At 47.6% G+C, this 17,029-nt stretch overlaps 1 long non-coding RNA gene across 1 annotated transcript in view; it reads right to left on the reverse strand.

Moving 5' to 3' along the window:
• Window positions 1-1,038: 1,038 nt before the first annotated feature.
• Window positions 1,039-17,029, reverse strand: part of LOC139055336 (uncharacterized) — a 31,716-nt gene continuing 15,725 nt past the window's right edge. The window contains exons 2-3 of the long non-coding RNA XR_011511682.1: window positions 3,490-3,643; window positions 1,039-1,131 (exon numbers count right to left, since the gene is read on the reverse strand). This is a non-coding gene — a long non-coding RNA (uncharacterized lncRNA). The remainder of the gene's footprint in view (window positions 1,132-3,489; window positions 3,644-17,029) is intronic.

Consider the following 17,029-nt stretch of genomic DNA (forward strand, 5'->3'; position numbering starts at 1 on the left):
GCCCCCCCCCCCCAAAAGAAAAACATCTGCCTCTATGTTACGGTCTTTTTTTATTAATTTTTTTCTTATAGATGATTTCAGGTAGATACATGGTGGCGTAGTGGCTAGCCACCATGGCTTTGGTGTTGCGCTGTTTGAGCCCGAGGTTGCGGGATCAAATCCCGGCCGCGGCGGCCGCATTTGGATTATTTGTTTTGAACATATACACAGTTAACAGGAAAGGGAAAGCGAGGAGCAACATTTGGATGGGGCGAAGTGCAAATACACACACGGACTCTGCAGTGGGTGCATGTTAAAGAATTCCAGGTGGTAAAAATTAAAACTACGGCGCACTTCATAATCTTATCGTGGTTTCCGCACGTAAAACCCCAAAATTTAATTTTTTTGAGGTAAAAGTGCAAAAGAGCGATTTTTGTTGTTTCGTTTTTGTCTGTGAATATATTCATTTTATTTTGAACTAGTCTTGCTATCTTCAGTTTTTATTATATGGCTGCAAAGAAAAGTGAACTTTTTATTTATTTATTTATTTATTTATTTATTTATTTATTTATTTATTTATTTATTTATTTATTTATTTGTACATGCGATGAATGTATTTTGTTCTGCTTTATTGCCATTTGTATAGATAATACGAGTAAAAAAATTATGGGGTTTTACGTGCCAAAACCACTTTCTGATTATGAAGAACGCCGTAGTGGAGGACTCCGTAAATTTTGACCACCTGGGGTTCTTTAACCTGCACCTAAATCTAAGTACACGGGTGTATCCGCATTTCGCCTCCATCGAAATCTGGCAGCCGTGGCCGGGATTCGATCCCGCGACCTCGCGCTCAGCAGCCCAACACCATAGCCACTAGTATGCCAATATTTAGTATCCCAATATAATATCCCAATAGTATCCCAATATTTAGATACGTTAAGTTGCATATTACCATATATATGTGTGTTCAAGAATTATGTCGGAGTTCATTGTATTACCCGACTGCTCTTTTGCCTTGTAAACGGGGCACAGACCCTATCACGCGATAGGTTCCTTGGGCTTTTCTTCTGAGGCCCCTCCGTTTGATGATGATGATAACCATGTGACAGTGTTATCTTGGGGTATTCATACTATGCTGGTGTTCTCGGCCGTCTGAAAGAAATGGCGCTGGGTGAATCCATATGGAGCGAAGAGTTGTGTTATGATAGCATATCTTCTAAAAAAATTGGCTCGCCATCCCGACCCTGCGAAAGTGGATGGCCTGCGAAGCTGTTAGAAAACCACTCAAATGCCGTCGATGGGGATATGAAATGTTTTATAGTTCTGCCTAGTCTTAGCACGACATCTTTGTTGAGCATTAAGATTTTGCACTCTTCGACGCTCATCGTATTCACGCTGCTCTTCGGGAGTCTTAACTTTGCGTGATCTACCCATAGCGGTGTCGCAATAAACTGAACAAGTTGTTAGGCAAAAGAGGGATAGGAAGTTTGGTGACGTCACTCACTGATTCGTATGATGCTGTAGCCCCTTCTCCAGTGGAGCAGCTTATGCAATTAACCGTAATCTTTACCGGGAAACACACGCGGTGAGAAGGAACGTGCTTAGCATTGTTCACAGACGCCTTATCATCCATCATGCGGTTTTTACACTTGTTTTGTGCTTTTCTTTATTGAAATGAATACTGAACTGTGTGTTGTATGCCTGATTCCAAAGGAGATATGCACTCTTTTTCGGTTCAAGTTTTTTTTTTTTTTCTCTCTCTGACGGACACGAAAAATCCCGACCAACTAGAGGCTAACAGCTTCGCTGTGAAAAATAACTACGGGATTGCTTGCGAAGAACGGAAAGTAATGGAACGCTAAGGGAGTCCTTCATTTGTGTGACACTCCCACTCTCAGTTCGACGGCAAATCGACAAGATGAAGCGAATGGAACGATTCTGTAGTGCTCCGAGTGCGTCGATCAATGTGGCCAGATGTGGGTCCCATGTAGATGAAGCCTATTCGTGTTGTGGATGGACGCAAGTGGTGTATAGCAGTAGCTTTAATGAAATTGGAGCGAAGTAAAAATTTCTTTTTAGGTAGCCTAGGGTGCGGTTCGCTTTAAATACTGCGTGTTGTAACTTGTACGTGTCGTTTCCAGGGCAGGTTGATAGCTACGTGGATGCCAACGTAACGGTACCATGTTACAGACTGCGGTGGGACATCAATCAATACGTAGATTGGGCAAGTCGTGTTACTACAGGATATCGGCACAGCTTTGCATTTGTTAACGTAAAATTCTATCTGCCGAGATTGACATCAGTCGTGGACGTTACTTATGTCAGCCTGAAGCCTACGACATGAGAAGTGCAAATAAATAATGCAGTCATCTGCGGATAAACAAACATATGTGAAGCTATGTTGTTAGGTAAATCATTTAAGTATATTAAAAATAAAAGAGGACCAAGAACCGAACCTTGGGGAACCCTCTGTATACAGATCCCTTAGTACAAACAATTCGGACGTAAGATGGCAGGAACGCACGAATACAGTTGATTATTCACGTATACACATTAGGAACGCTTAGATTGTCCAAGAGTAATGAATGGTTAACTTTGAGAAAGGCTTTAGAAAAATCAAGAAATATGCGGTCGATTATAAAATACGCTGTCAAGCTATTAATGTAAATCTTGAGTGGACGTTAGTAACTGAGTATCACAGGAGAAGGATTCTCGGAACCCATATTGAGAATTGGATGGAAAAAAAGCCGTTACCATCAAGAAAGTTAAATATATGTGAAAAATACATATGTTCCGATATCTGCAAGGTACTGAAGTAAAAGATCGGCTTGTAATTAAATAGATCATGAGTGGCACAAGATTTGTGTAATGGTACACTCACGGCCGGTCTCGAGGGGTGCGCGCTCTTCGAAGGAAAGCGCGCGCTCCCCTAGAGACCGGCCGTGGTACACTCTTGGCGGTTCTACAATCGTCCGGCAAGCAAGCAAATTGTTATGACTGTGAAAAAAATACGTTCTAATATGATCTAGGAATATACGCGGAATTTTTAAGAAATTTGGTAGTGATGTCATCAATTCCACAGGATGAGCTAAATTATAGGTTGTGAATTATTTTTAACGACAAAAGAGTAAAAATAATTATGATAATAGCTGATCTATTGGAAAAAGGTTGCCAAATGGTAGGGAGGGCAGTACGTAACTTGGTGTTAAGACTGAAAATGTATGAAAGCATTGTTTAGAACAGTAGCGCACAAATGACGTGGTACGGGATCGTTTCACATCGGGCGTTTCAAGAGCGTTTCACATCGCTTCTCGGTGTATGAGTCCGCGGCTTAATGGCCTCAACAGCAGGCCTCTGTGCTAGAGGTCTTGCGTTCAAATCTTGCCGTCGGACAATTTTAATAATGGTGCTTATTTAATACGTAGTACATTGTTGAAAATGACGAGTTTACAAAGTCACAAAGCCGTTTGAAGCCAGAAGGACGAAGTTTAGGCATATCCATGCACTTACCATAATTTCCATGCTGGTACAACTAAAGGGGCTTTAGGTACAGCCGATCCCATAGCAGCTCCCGTAGATGGATGGATGGTATGAGAGTCCCCTTTGGAGCGGGGTGGTGGGTTGCGCCAGCAAGCTCTTGTTATTATATTGCCTAATGTCTTACCTATGTTAAAGAAAGAAAAAAATAAAAAGAAAGGGAGAACAAAACCACGATGAATTCCCATAACCAAATCTTCTGAACCTCTATTGCGAACTTTGTTTTTGCACGCCTCCGTTGTTTGTCGTTTCCCTACTTTTCTTCCACCAATCTTCCAATCTCCGCCTACTAATCTCTACTGCGGACATGTTTACTTTTCCCTGCTTTCGCTGAACTCAAGGGTTTAGGGAGGCCAGAGATGCCTAAATCGGCCACTGGGCAGATATCTTCACATTCTAATAAAACATGCTCTATCGTTTCCCTAGCTTTACCGCAGCAAGCGCATGCTTCTTCATCCAGCGTCTTCTAAGGCATCCTGATCTTGATTCTAAAAGTAATGAGCTTGGATGCCTTTGAGTGAGCATAAATTAATTATTTCCTGATTTCGTTTTTCCTCTTAAGTAGTTACTCATAGCAGGTTTCTTTTCAATTGCCGCCACCCATGAGATTATCTCAGCCTCTCTGACTTTCCGCTTGATGTTCTTTGTTGGCACGTTGCTCACCATACAGGTCGCATATACTTGCTGGTAAGCGTCCTAGTTGTTTTCCTCCACAGTGAATCAATGTTTTTTCCTGTACAAATACCTGAAAACTCTCCCGACCCATTTACTTCCTTCCATATTCCCACAGTCGCTCTTCATAATCAATTTCACTGTGAGCTTCCCTCACTTCAAGTCTAGTCCAGCCCATGTCACCCTGCACAGCTTCATTTGTAGTCTTCCCGTGAGCGCCCAATGCACCGCGTCCCACTCACCTTTGGTTGCCATTTAGTCCTGATTGTACCCCTGATTTCAAGCAAACAACGGCATTTCCAAATGTAAGGCCTGGAACCCTTACACCTTTCCACATACCTCGGAGCACCTCGTACCTATTGTATCCCCATAGCGCTGTGTTTCATTATGGCCGCATTTCCCTTCCCTTTTTTTTATGACTGTTTTAGGCTTGTAGTGCAGCTCAGAAAGATCAAAAAAAAAAAGGAAGAAGGTAGGGGTAATCAAAGGGAACGGAAAACAGAGTGAGCGCTCACTCTGTTTACCAATACCAACCCGCCCAAACTGCTACGCTTTTGCCCTTCCCCTTTGTTATTATTTATTTTCCTGTGTTTCCAGATATCTATCGCCCTCGTTTATTCATATACCAAGTTATTTATGTTCTTTTACCAGAGGTATTCTTTTACCAGAGCTAGCAACGCAATGTCATCCGCATAAAACAAACCTGGAAGCTGATGCTCCCGAATACTGTACTCGCCTTTCCTCTGACGCCCTTCCCATCCTCAGCATGTATGTACATCATAAGCAGCAGTGGGGATAAAGGGCACCCCTGCCTCAGTCCCTTGTTGATACCAACTTTCTCCTCGCTCATCTTTTCCCATTCAATGCAAGCAGTATTTTCTAGGTAAATATATCTCCCAAAAGCTGCATACAATCGTCACCCAAGCTTTCCCTTTCCGGAATATCCCACAAGATGTCGCGGTCTACGTTGTCATGCGCTCCTGTAATGTCCAAAAAGGGCACATATAAGGGTCTCCTTTCTACTCTGGATATTTCAGTAGACTGAGTAAAGACAAATAAGTTATCACCCAGACGCGCCTACCTATTCTGAAGGTATTCTGAAGTTCTCCCAGAATGCCATTATTCTCTGCCCATGCTTGCAGCTTTAATTTAATCGCCTGCATTGCTAACCTGTATATTATCAATTTAATGGTCAATGGTCTATATGAGTGAATTCCTTTTCCCCTTACCTTTATAAATTAAATTCATTCTACTTTGCCTATCTTTTAAAATGTTTTCAACAGCGTTCAACAGAGCTTCCCGCAGATACCAGCGCAAGCCTTCCCTATCGTAACTAATGCATTAAACTCTATGCTCCAAAACCTTTGCGCCATCAAACATGGCGGCATCCATCGAAGCGACGGCTCTAACCTGGCACCAAACTGGGCTCGATTCGTGGTAACGTATGAATTAAGTTCGTAAGCTAGGAGAAGTGAACGCGGTGATCGCTTTCTCTCAGCTTACTTGTGTAATGAACATTGATTCCTTAGACGCCGCTGATTCCGAATTCGATTGTCGATTCCATGACTCGTAGGCCTAACACAGCTTCACTTGACTGGTGAAAGCGTGTAAAGCTGCACTCTAAAAAAAAGTTTACACCTTTCGGGTTGCATTTTGTTACCAAACGATAATCGTCATGCGTCTTGCCCGCATTTCGTTTCTTTAACGCTGCGAGCCCGGTACTTCCTATAGCCACGAACGGCTCGCGCGTTATCAGCTTGACACAGCGTTCTCGACAGGAAAGTAGCCAGCACCTAACAAAGCAGTGTGGAGCAAGGGAGCACGTGTCTCTGAGTATAAAGGAGGGAGTAGGGAATTCGCTCCCGCCTTGCTGCCGCGCTGATGACCCTGCTTATTTAACTCTCTGACGGGGCGAAATTGGAGGTGGGGAGGAAGCGATTAGCTCGATTCCACAAAGGCGGTATTACAGCGTTATTTCCCATGTCTAGATAATTGCGCTCGTCCCGAAAAAGCGTCACCCCTCACGCCCTGAGCAGACACAAAGGGCAGGACCCAATGAGAAGACACGAAGGAGAAGAGGTCGTCGTCGCCGTCTCCTAGTTCTTGCGGTGGAGACCCACCTCACCCGGCCCACCGCTTCGAGCGGCCAGCCGCGTGTATTCGAGGGCATCACGCTCGGAAAAACACTTGTATGTCGCGCGTATTGAGCAACAGAAACCTGTATCGGGAGTTTTTCATGTTGCTCTACCATTTTCTCATTGACATTTTCCATCTAATTATAACGTTTGAGAAGTTGACTAATCAATTAGGACTAATTATTTAATTAGGCGGAATGCAAACCTTGGTTCTGTCCAGCTAGGTGGACAGAACCAAGGTAATGTACACGAGGTAGAACCAACTACGTGGACAGCGAACGAAATACGAACGTAAAGGCAATCGCTGGCGATCTCCACCGCAGTCACAACCGGTATTACTCTAGAACTGTCCAAGCTTGGGAGCTTATCACTGTGTACAATTAAAGCACGAGAAGCTGCAGGCTTGTAAACGGAGATTTAGTTTACCTTTTCTTTGCACACATCCTCTCCGAAATTATTCGTATGCGGTGACACCGGTTGCCCCGGACATGCCTATACCCCCTATAAGTTGCGAAATGTGTAAAGTGATCCACGGTACTTTGACTCCTTTTGCTAAATCCTTTCTGCATATGCCTCGCGGCAAGTCCATCATGCACCGATCGAATTAAAAAAAAACATAGGTCCAAGGCACTCTATAATCACTTTTGACCAATGATTATTTCAAATATGCGCGGAAACCAAAGTCAGATGTCGACTGTGCACAACCCGCCTTTTTCACGGCGCGCGAAGCGGCGCATGCGCGCTGCACTAGCGTTGCGCAACGTGTTGGAAGGGTCGCGCGCGCGGCCGCGAGGCCCGATCGGACGCGCGCTGCTGCATACACTTCCAGCTCGGTGTCGGTGCGGTGCCGAAAACGTGCGCAGCGTAAAGGTACGTCCTCCCTTGACGCCGCACCACTGCGCGTTCGCGGAGAGCGGCGGGACTTCTGGACAGTTTTGAACAAGGGCTCCAAGGTTTCCTTTTTGGACTTGTCATTTCAATTTGCTCCTGCAGTCCATACTTCGGTGATCGTGTCCACAGAGCTGCGCGTCGAAGTATTTTTTCGTGAAACGCGTGTGAGGAAGTGTGGTGATGTGTTAGTTCCTGAAAAGCTGTGCGACTTGAGAGATTTGAAAAGTGTGTTACACATGATCGAACAGACACATAAGGATATCAGCACTGAGCGTTCTGAAAAGGCCCGTCATCTACTGACACTGGTTTCGACATCGCTAGAGGAAGTAAGTGGAAAACATTTTGCACGCGAGTTGCAAGAATGGCATTTTGAAGTGCTTAAATTCTTGAAGAGTCAAGTTGATCTTGTTTTGAATAATGACGGCCCATATCCCCACGATTTATTGGTTTTTGCTAGCCTTTTGTTCACAATTTCACCTCATGCACACAGATTCCTGAGAAGTTCGATGAAGCTTAAGATGCCGCATCCTGATACGATCAGAAGACTGTGTTCATCGTACGATGTACGCCCTGAAACGGAGCAGCAATAATGTAGCTTTCTTTCCTATGCATAGCGTATTGTAAGCACATATAAAGAGCGTGAAAAGACTGTAACGTTAATGATTGATGAGATTCACCTTCAATCATTTTTTTTATTACAAGGCTGGCTTTGTGACTGGTGCTGCGGTAAATTCATCGACTGCAGGAAAAACTGCCCACGTATTTATGATACAGAGCCTGCTTTCTTCAAACAAGGATGTTGTACACATTCTTCCTATGGCACAAATAGATGCTAAGGCGCTGCACGACTTCCTTCGGAAGATTGTTCTTGATCTAGAGGCATCTGGTTTTAGAATAATCGCAGTGATCTCGGACAATAACTTTATAAACAGAAAAGCCATGTCCTACTTCGCTAAGACGGCAAGTGTCAGCATTGTTTACCAGCATCCTGCTCACCCACCACGACCCCTGTTTTACGTGGTGGACCCAGTTCACACACTAAAGTGTATAAGAAATAACTGGCTGAATCAAAGAAACATTGGCAAATGCATGTACTTTCCTGAACCGAAGAGTGATGAGGCTGAACCAAAGATACTTACAGCATCTTTCAAGGTATTATGCCAGTTGCACGAAGCTGAAAAGCACGAGCTCATGAAGCTAGCGCCAACGCTCACTTTGAAGGCACTGAACCCCTCGAACATGGAACGGCAGAACGTTAAACTGGCCTTAAAGATTTTTAACTCATCTACTGTTGCTGCATGCTCTCAGTGTCGCAACGTTCCAGCATGCAAAGGAAACATCTCAATATGTCGACACCATTTTGACTTGGTGGAACATTATTAACGTCAAGACGCCAAGAAAAGGACAGCGGTTGCGAGATCAGTTGCAAGGTCCAATAGTTTCATCGTCATGTCCTCAACTAGAATTCTTAGAGTTCAATGGCTTGATCAATGCATGAGGAAGCCTCAAACATGACAATGGCCGCCTGACACGTGAAACGCACACAGCTTTCAGCCACACTACCCACGCCTTGCACGATCTTGCCATATACTGTCTCGAAGAGCTTCATTTCGAGTATGTTCTTTTGGGCAAATTTCAAACCGATAGCTTGAAGGATCGCTTAGGAAAGTATCGGCAATTGTCTGGTGCCAATTACCACGTGTCTGTAAGGCAGATATATGAATCTGAAAAATTGCGTTTGCAGAAGGTTCTGGACCTGCCAGATTTGGACATGCTACTAACACCGAGGGCGAGCACGTTGGAGACAAGTGTAAATTCAGGAAACGGCCAGTTTCATGTCACTGTGACTGACTCTGACATTGAGAAAAAAAGCTTCAAGGCTACTGGCACTAACATATGTCGCCGGCTATTGTGCCCATGCAGCTCTAAAAAAGTTGACATGCGCATCTCGCTGTGAAAGCCTTGTGATGCAAGACGTCGATCTAGATGACCCTGAGAATGCATTAATCACGAAAATGACGAGGGGTGGCCTGAAGTTTCCACGAGCAGTTGTAGTTAATGCTGTATGAAATTATATTGGACAAGCTCAGGACACCAGAATATGCCGTACGATTTTTCTGCCTTCCTAGGCCGAAAGATACTCTTGTTGGCCTTGTGTTCGCTACGCTTCATGACTTTGAGGATGTAGATGTGTGTGATTTCGGTCATCCTGCACAGGAGGTAATGGGCATGTTGTAAGTGCTGCAGCGAATACACTGCTGAACAACTTGTGCCGCACAGAAAATGACAAATTACGCAACGCCAAGAACGACCAAAAATTGCAGACCTTGAAGGCCTGAGATATGTTCCTCATTATTTATTTTTTATTCATGAAGCTCTGTTTTGTTGAACATCTACGTATGTTTGTGTTGACATCTACGTTGATTGGTTAAAAAAAAAAACCCTGTGGCGTAGCTAGGACTTATTTGCCTACATTATCAAAATTTAAACCCTGCATTTTGGTGAATTCAGATCTTAGCGTTTGAGTGTATTGTGCTACCTGTTTATGATTCGAACTCCCCATGCTACCACAATCCATTAATTGTATGTTTTCCTTCAGGACTGAGAGTAGGCCTGTCGTTTTTGACTTACTTTTCACCACTACCTCAGCATTTTATGAAGACCAAAAAGGCCTGCAAACAAGGCGGGTGGAAATAAAAGAACCACTAGAAATGGTACAACAAAGACGGAAGCTTATTCTATTTGACACTTGTGCGTGACCCTATAATAATAAAATTTTCACAATAAAATGAACCTCGATATTCATGTGTCCAGCGAGGACTGTTTTACGCAATGCAATAGTGAGAATGATAATTGTATATGGAAGATTTAAAATGTTTGTTTCTGAATGCAGTTCTTATCATTTGTGAATAAATTATATTCTGTGTCTTCAATATGCAGTTTTCCTCTTTCCATCTAAGGGTAAAGTGACTAAGCAGCATGCAGTTTGCTTGTCTTAGTCCCGACCAAACATCACAAGCGCAATAAGGCAGGTCGTGTTGCGATACATGCAAAAAAAAAAAAATAGTCGCCAGTCAAGTAATGTAAGGAAGGTATGAAATAATGTTGCTTTCTATGGTGGTGTTGACTGCAGTGAACCAGCGGCTCCCCCTTATTTTTTGCGTCAGCTATACGTGTTTTGCTTTGGAACCGAAGCATATGTATTTATAGGTTGCTGTCACTTTAAGGACAGCACTAATTTTCCCATGCCATAGTATCCGCGACGCGCAGAGACGCCCTGCGAGCGCAAGGAACCTAGGTGCGGAGACGCCGATGGCGTCGACTGTCCGGCCCATCCGACTAGCGTGACGTCACACCGGCGTGCGGAGGCCTACATTTTTTTTCTAGGTGGCTTTGGCCGAAGAGACACCAAAAACGACAACGCCGAAGAGCGTCCGGCACGTGAACGCGCGGCGCAAAAAAAAAAAGAAAACAAGAAGAAACTGCCAACCAATTAGGAGAAACCACGGAGCGTCCAACAGCCAATCAGAAAACGACTAATCGGCCAGAGCGAAGAAAAAGGGTGGCGCGCTGGCGGAAAGGGGGAGGCGCCGGCAGGGTTCCAGGAAGCGACGCCAGGAGAAGGTCGGCCACCGGACCGGGAGTTGAAGACGGGCCGTCGGGTTCTGGACCCGAGCCACCAGGACTTCACCCGACCGGGGCCTCCTGCCAACCCGTTCCTGTGCGTCGTCTGTCTACCCGAGCGTGCCGCCAGCTGCTCAAGGCCGGCGAGCTTCTGCCCCCGTGGGCAGGACGAGAGCAGTCGGGCTACGGGCCCGAGCTCTACGCCCAGCTGCCCGGCCAGAACGCCGCCGCCGTCTGCTCGTGCCGCCTGCCCTTATCTCCAAGCCAGAGCTAGGGCGCTCCGGTCGCCTGGTCAACCATCCTATACCCGGACCCTTTCATCAACTTGTCGCCGCGCGTCCACGTCGAGACTGTTTTGCGTCCCTGCTGTCGTGGCAAGCCCGGACACGCGTATTGTTAACGTCATACTAGCCCCAAGTGTGTTTCTTACTGCCGTGATGTCTGTTTGAGTGTTTATTTTATGCTTTCTATTTCCTTCTATTTATTTTAAGCCTCTTTGTAGTTTCATTAAAAGTTTGTGTGTGTGTTTTCGAAACCAACGGCTTTGTCCTCAATAGGGTTCTCGGAGGCTCCGCCTCAGAGAACCGTCAGAACCTTTGAGTACAAGAACCTTGCATCACAGGAGGATTCTAAACGACGGCCTTTCGACTGCCCCACCTTAACCAGCACCAATGCTTGGAATATAGGGAACTCTAGAATCGTCTAGCTTTCTCGAATTGGGTCCTCACAAAGCCAATGAGTCACCGAAATTTTTGAGCAGCATCATGTGCACAGATGAAGCTCATTTTCACAGAAACGCTCAGGTAAATTTGCATAATGCACACTTTTGGAGTGACGACACTTGAAGTCACCTTGGTTCGCCGTCGTCACGTGAAGTGCATCGGGCGGGTGACGCGAGCGGCAGCTTCCGGCGCGGGCGCAAGAAACCTAGCAGTGCAAGGTCTCCACGCCGCCGCGCATCAACATGCGATGCAGCCTCCGCACCTGACGCCGTACGTTCAGACGCCGCGCTGCGCGTGCGGCCGCGTACCAGCGCGTACAAGGCACAGAGCACGCGAGTGATGCCGACGCTGGTGCAGGTTTCACCGAGTTCACGAAATACTGACAGTAGAGCTGACTGAACCACTAGGAGTCCTGCAATATTTTTTTAAAATATAAAAACACATTTCAAGGTAAAACTTATTGCGTGTTATTGCCATCTTTAGCACATTGCTTAACGTGACCGTTAAGCGTAGGCCGAACTGCCTTGAATCGCCGCGACGAAACGCGCGGCGACGAGCGCGCGGCAACTACTGCATCGTTTGGGTGCGCGCCCTCTTCCTCCGCCGCGGGCGCGACGCGACGTCAAGTGAGCGCGGCGCGTGTGGACCCAACGCGTACGCCTGGCGCCACGCGTTCCCGTGTTCACGCTTTCTGAACAACTTCGGGCTTCGTCACATCTGGTACATTAACAACATTGGCTGTATTCTTGCCATACGTTGCCCTTTTACGGAGCGAAATATCCAATCGAAAGCTGCATTAAAAAATTAAACTAAAATATGGGGTTTTACGTGCCAAAACCACTTTCTGATTATGAGGCACGCCGCAGTGGGGGACTCCGGAAATTTCGAGCATCAGGGGTTCTTTAACGTCACGCAAATAAGTACACGGGTGTTTTCCCATTTCACTCCCATCGAAATGCGGCCGCCGCGGCCGGGATTCCATCCCGCGACTTCGTGCTTAGCAGCCCAACACAGCCACTAAGTAACCACGGCGGGTCCTGGTGGCTGCATTCGTCACAGAGGATTATTTTTTTTTTTCCTTCAGAAAGGGAGAATCTCCAGGCAAGCCGGACAAATCCTCGAGGAAACGGCAAAGAGGAACAACCAGAAATATACATCGTTTGGACTCCGATCGGGGCACGAGTCACTGCTGGGGAATGATGCAGCCGACGCCTCCGCCTGAGCTCACATTCACCGGGCTTTCTCACAGGACGCGCCAAGGTCAAGCAAAACGGATGAAGTCTCGAAAAACTACAGCGATATTCTGCAACACTACAGGCTATACTGAAGAACTTACCCGCCACTTCACCCAACCTAAATATGGAAGAGGTAGCAATTAACCATCGGGAAATTACAAACCAACAGCTATACGTCCACGTTGTCCTACTGCACCGAATCTCACCTACTCAGCATTCATACTTCTGCACGTACTGTAATGTCCCAGACACCCTATGCCATACGGTATGTGGATGTGTCGAAAAAAAAAAATGACACCGTAGACATCCAGACACTAACCGAAGAGCACACGTGGGAGGACCCGAAGAAACAGCGCAGCCTCATCGAACGGACACGGGAGATGGCCACGGCCCGCGGCTACCTGGAATAAGGAGGCCGCCCACCTATAGGGTGCAGACTGCGCTTGCTCAAAATAAGAGTTTATTCTTTCTTCTCAATGAAAACTGGCGACCGCTTTTTCTGGCTGATGAAACATGAAAGGGATCCCGTGCAAACCATCAGGTACAGTGCAGGTGCTCCTTCCGGGCTTCTCATCCTTGTGTGTTTCGAAATAATTTGATAACAAAAACATACGTGAGCTTACCGAACGGAACGAGCATACAAGTGTTTGTCTTCTGCAACCTAAACGCTGAGCAGACAATCAGGAACAGTGCATGATTTGTGGTTGGAAACGTGTAAGCTTAGATGGCGTCTTGGTGTATCCTAACAGTTTGTATATTTATTTTTTTGCAAATTATAATCAATTGTGTTTTGAGAGAGTTTTAGTAAATAAATGACAAAGGCTTTGCACATGTTTCAATCTCGCACGCTAGGTAAGTACACCGGTCGATCGCTTCTTCATCTGAAGCGTCCCGGTTCTCCCACTGTTTTGCTATACGGACGACACACTACCATTCCAGTACACCATAGCCTATCTGCTCCGGACTAGTAGAGGCCCCGGCTAGCTCGGACGGCTCGGGTCTGTTGAAGTGTATGTGGCGGAAGTCACGTAGTGTTTTCCGCAAAGGAGCACTGAGACTGGTATGCCAACCATCAACGTTGCCATAGAAAACGCGTTCCTAAAGCTCTCGCTGTTCGGCCTCTGAAAAGTAAGATTAAATTTTTCGGCCCGTGCTTTTCTCGCAGCCCGTTCTGTTCGCAAGGCAAGCTGACTTTGGAGTTGGGGTGTAAGCTTGAAAGTTGGGTCTGTGAGTGTGAGTGTCAGCCAGCAACAGAGACACGCAAGCAATCACGGCGCGGGTCTTATACGTCTTCTTCAACGTGTCACGCAAAAACACAGGAGCGCGTCTGCTCCACTAAAACTGTTACCCGACAGCACACATTCGAGGCGGCCGCATTCCGATGGGGGCGAAATGCGAAGGTGCACGTTAAAGAACCCCTGGTGGTCCAAATTATTCTGTAGTCCCCCACTACCATGCCCACTACGGCGTGCCCCATAATCAAATCGTGGTTTTGGCACGTAAAACCCCCACATTTTAAAATTTCGAAGCTCGCGCCTACCTGGCCGAGGAGTGCGGATGTTTTCATGTCGGCTCCGGCTTTCTCAAATGTTATCGCGGATTTCTCTGTGCTTAGCGACCTAAAGTTTTCACCAAACAATTCTTGAAGTTCTCCGGACTCTGTGGACACCTCGCTTTCAGGTGGGACATTCCATTTTCCTGGGAACCGCACCTTTTCTCCACCCGCCACGTCGCCGCCGCGCTAAGCCTAGCTGGCCGGTCGTTCAGCCTCCGACTGCACCGATTGGGTCTCGGCGGCGTGTCGCGCCTCGGCGCGCGGCGTTTACAACTCCTACCAGAGTGATCCCGCACCTCTGTCTTCGCTATGGAGATCCAGGTCGCCGGCCAGGATATTTCGCCAGATGAAGTGACCGCCCAGTCTGGCTGGGTCACTGCACGATCCCGCCGCTCAAAACGCGGCACCGACAACTTGACCCAGGCCAATGGATCATCTCAAGCCCCAAGTAGCCGGCCCCGCTCTCGGGCGAGGCAGCCCGTTAAAGCTCAAGTTTTGAAGGCGGGCCGCATGCCGCCGCTTCCGACGGAGGACATCAAGATTGTCATCCGCCCCAAGGGCGCCCTTCATATAGCCAAGATCGGCAGTCCCGTGGTAACCACCGCAATTCTCCGAGCAGCGAACCTCACGGACGAAGAAAGCTCAGAAGACACTGTCTGCCCGAATACGCAACAAAACATCGTTGTCGTCAGTACACTTCGCCCGGACCATGCAGACCGGTACGCTCGCATCCGCTCTATCCATGTGAACGGCGTCAACCACGAGGTCAATGCATACGAAACCGCAGCTGAGCACACGACGAAGGGGGTCATCCGTGGGATCCCACTCACGGAGACTCCCCAGCAGATCCACAACAAAATTGTCACTGCCCGAAACCCGACAGCCTTGGCAGCCAAGCGCATCGCTTCAACTACAACAGTGATCGTCGCTTTTGACGGACTGGATGTGCCTTATCAGGTCTGCTACGGTTCCACGTTACTCCCATGTTCGCTATATCGGAAGCAAATTGACATTTGTTACCAGTGTGGCCGCCTCGGACACCGTATGGACGTTTGTCCCTACCCAAATAACAAGATATGCCGGGGCTGCGGTGTCCGCAACCCCCCCGCCGACCATAACTGTAACCCTAAGTGCTCGCTCTGTGGTGGTCCCCATCTCACCGCGGACAAAAGCTGTGCCGCTCGATATAAAACCCCGTACGTCATCCGCAAGCGTATCGGAGAACGACGAACAACCAGCCAAGCCACCTATAAACAAGCCGGCCCCTCCACCCTCAGCACCAGAACCAGGCCACGCTCCCGCACACCGTCAAGGGGGAGCCGTTCCCGCTCCAGAACTCCATCTCGATCCAGGCAACAACGCTCAAGATCCCGGTCTGCATCGGCTTCACGCATCACATCTACCAACAACAGCAAGGTGAGCTTCGCAGACGCTCTCATGGGCACCTCGCGAGAGGGTCGTAAGATCGACAACACACAAGTCACCTACCCTCCTCTTTCACCAGAAAACCCAGAAATAGCTCAGCTTAAGCGCGAGAACGCCATCCTACGTGATCTCCTAACTAAACTCTCGCAGGAGGTTAGAGACCTCAAACAGGCCCAAACACCAGCCCCTACACCTATCGCACAGAACGTCCCTGCCGCTAGTCAGGAGGCCCCCTCGACTCCCGCCCCCAAGAAGAGAGCCCTGCAAGATGGAGCCACGGGACAGGTCCGCTCTGAAGTTAAAGACATGCTCATCTCACTTCAAACAACTATTAGCACTTTCCAACATGCTCTGGACTCCATCCAGCAAGCCTTCATTGGTATTGTCCAACGCGTGACCAACCTGGAAACTCATATTCTCACGCCTCCTAGCCATGCCGCCCCCGTCTGCGACCCTTCCGGTACGCCGATGGCGACATCCACCATCTCCCACCATGGCTCACACTAATCAAGACGCCCTCATTTGGCAGTGGAACTGCCGAGGCTTTCATCAAAAACAACCAGTGCTCAATCAATACCTACGCCAACATACCCGCCGCCCGGATGCTATCCTACTTCAAGAAACCAACAACGCCCCGACCACGCTCCCCGGTTATCAAACCTTCCATACCACCCACCCTCTTCGCCGGGTCTCCACCCTAGTACGGCGTCGTATTCCTGTTATTGAACATGATCTCAATAGTCCTCACATCGAACATCTATTCCTCGAATTAATTCCCAATCGTAAACGGAAAGAATGCATCTTCCTTCTGAACATATACAATAGCCCCAAGGATAAAGCAAGGTGTCGCTTCCTCACCCTCTTTAAGAAGGCTCTTCACGTAGCTGGAGCGCACCCCCTACTCATCGGCGGTGATTTCAACCTCGCCCATACAGGCTGGGGCTACGTTCGCACGGAAGCTGCAGCTCGCAACCTCTGGCAAGATTACCACGACTTAGGCCTTACGCTCATCACGGATCCCTCCTTTCCTACACGCCTCGGTACTTCCACTACCCGGGACTCTACCCCCGACCTCACCTTCATCAAACATATCACCAATGCACACTGGACCAATACCCAGCAAGACCTGGGCAGCGACCATTATATCCTTGCTCTCTCTTTACCCCAACTCGCTGCCGCCCCTGCCCCCACTAAAGAATTCACCATTACCGACTGGGATGTTTTTCGAAAAATACGCATAGGTTCTACCTCAGC

The sequence above is a fragment of the Dermacentor albipictus genome, chromosome 1 (genome assembly GCF_038994185.2).
Source record: "Dermacentor albipictus isolate Rhodes 1998 colony chromosome 1, USDA_Dalb.pri_finalv2, whole genome shotgun sequence".
Classification (NCBI taxonomy): domain Eukaryota; kingdom Metazoa; phylum Arthropoda; class Arachnida; order Ixodida; family Ixodidae; genus Dermacentor; species Dermacentor albipictus.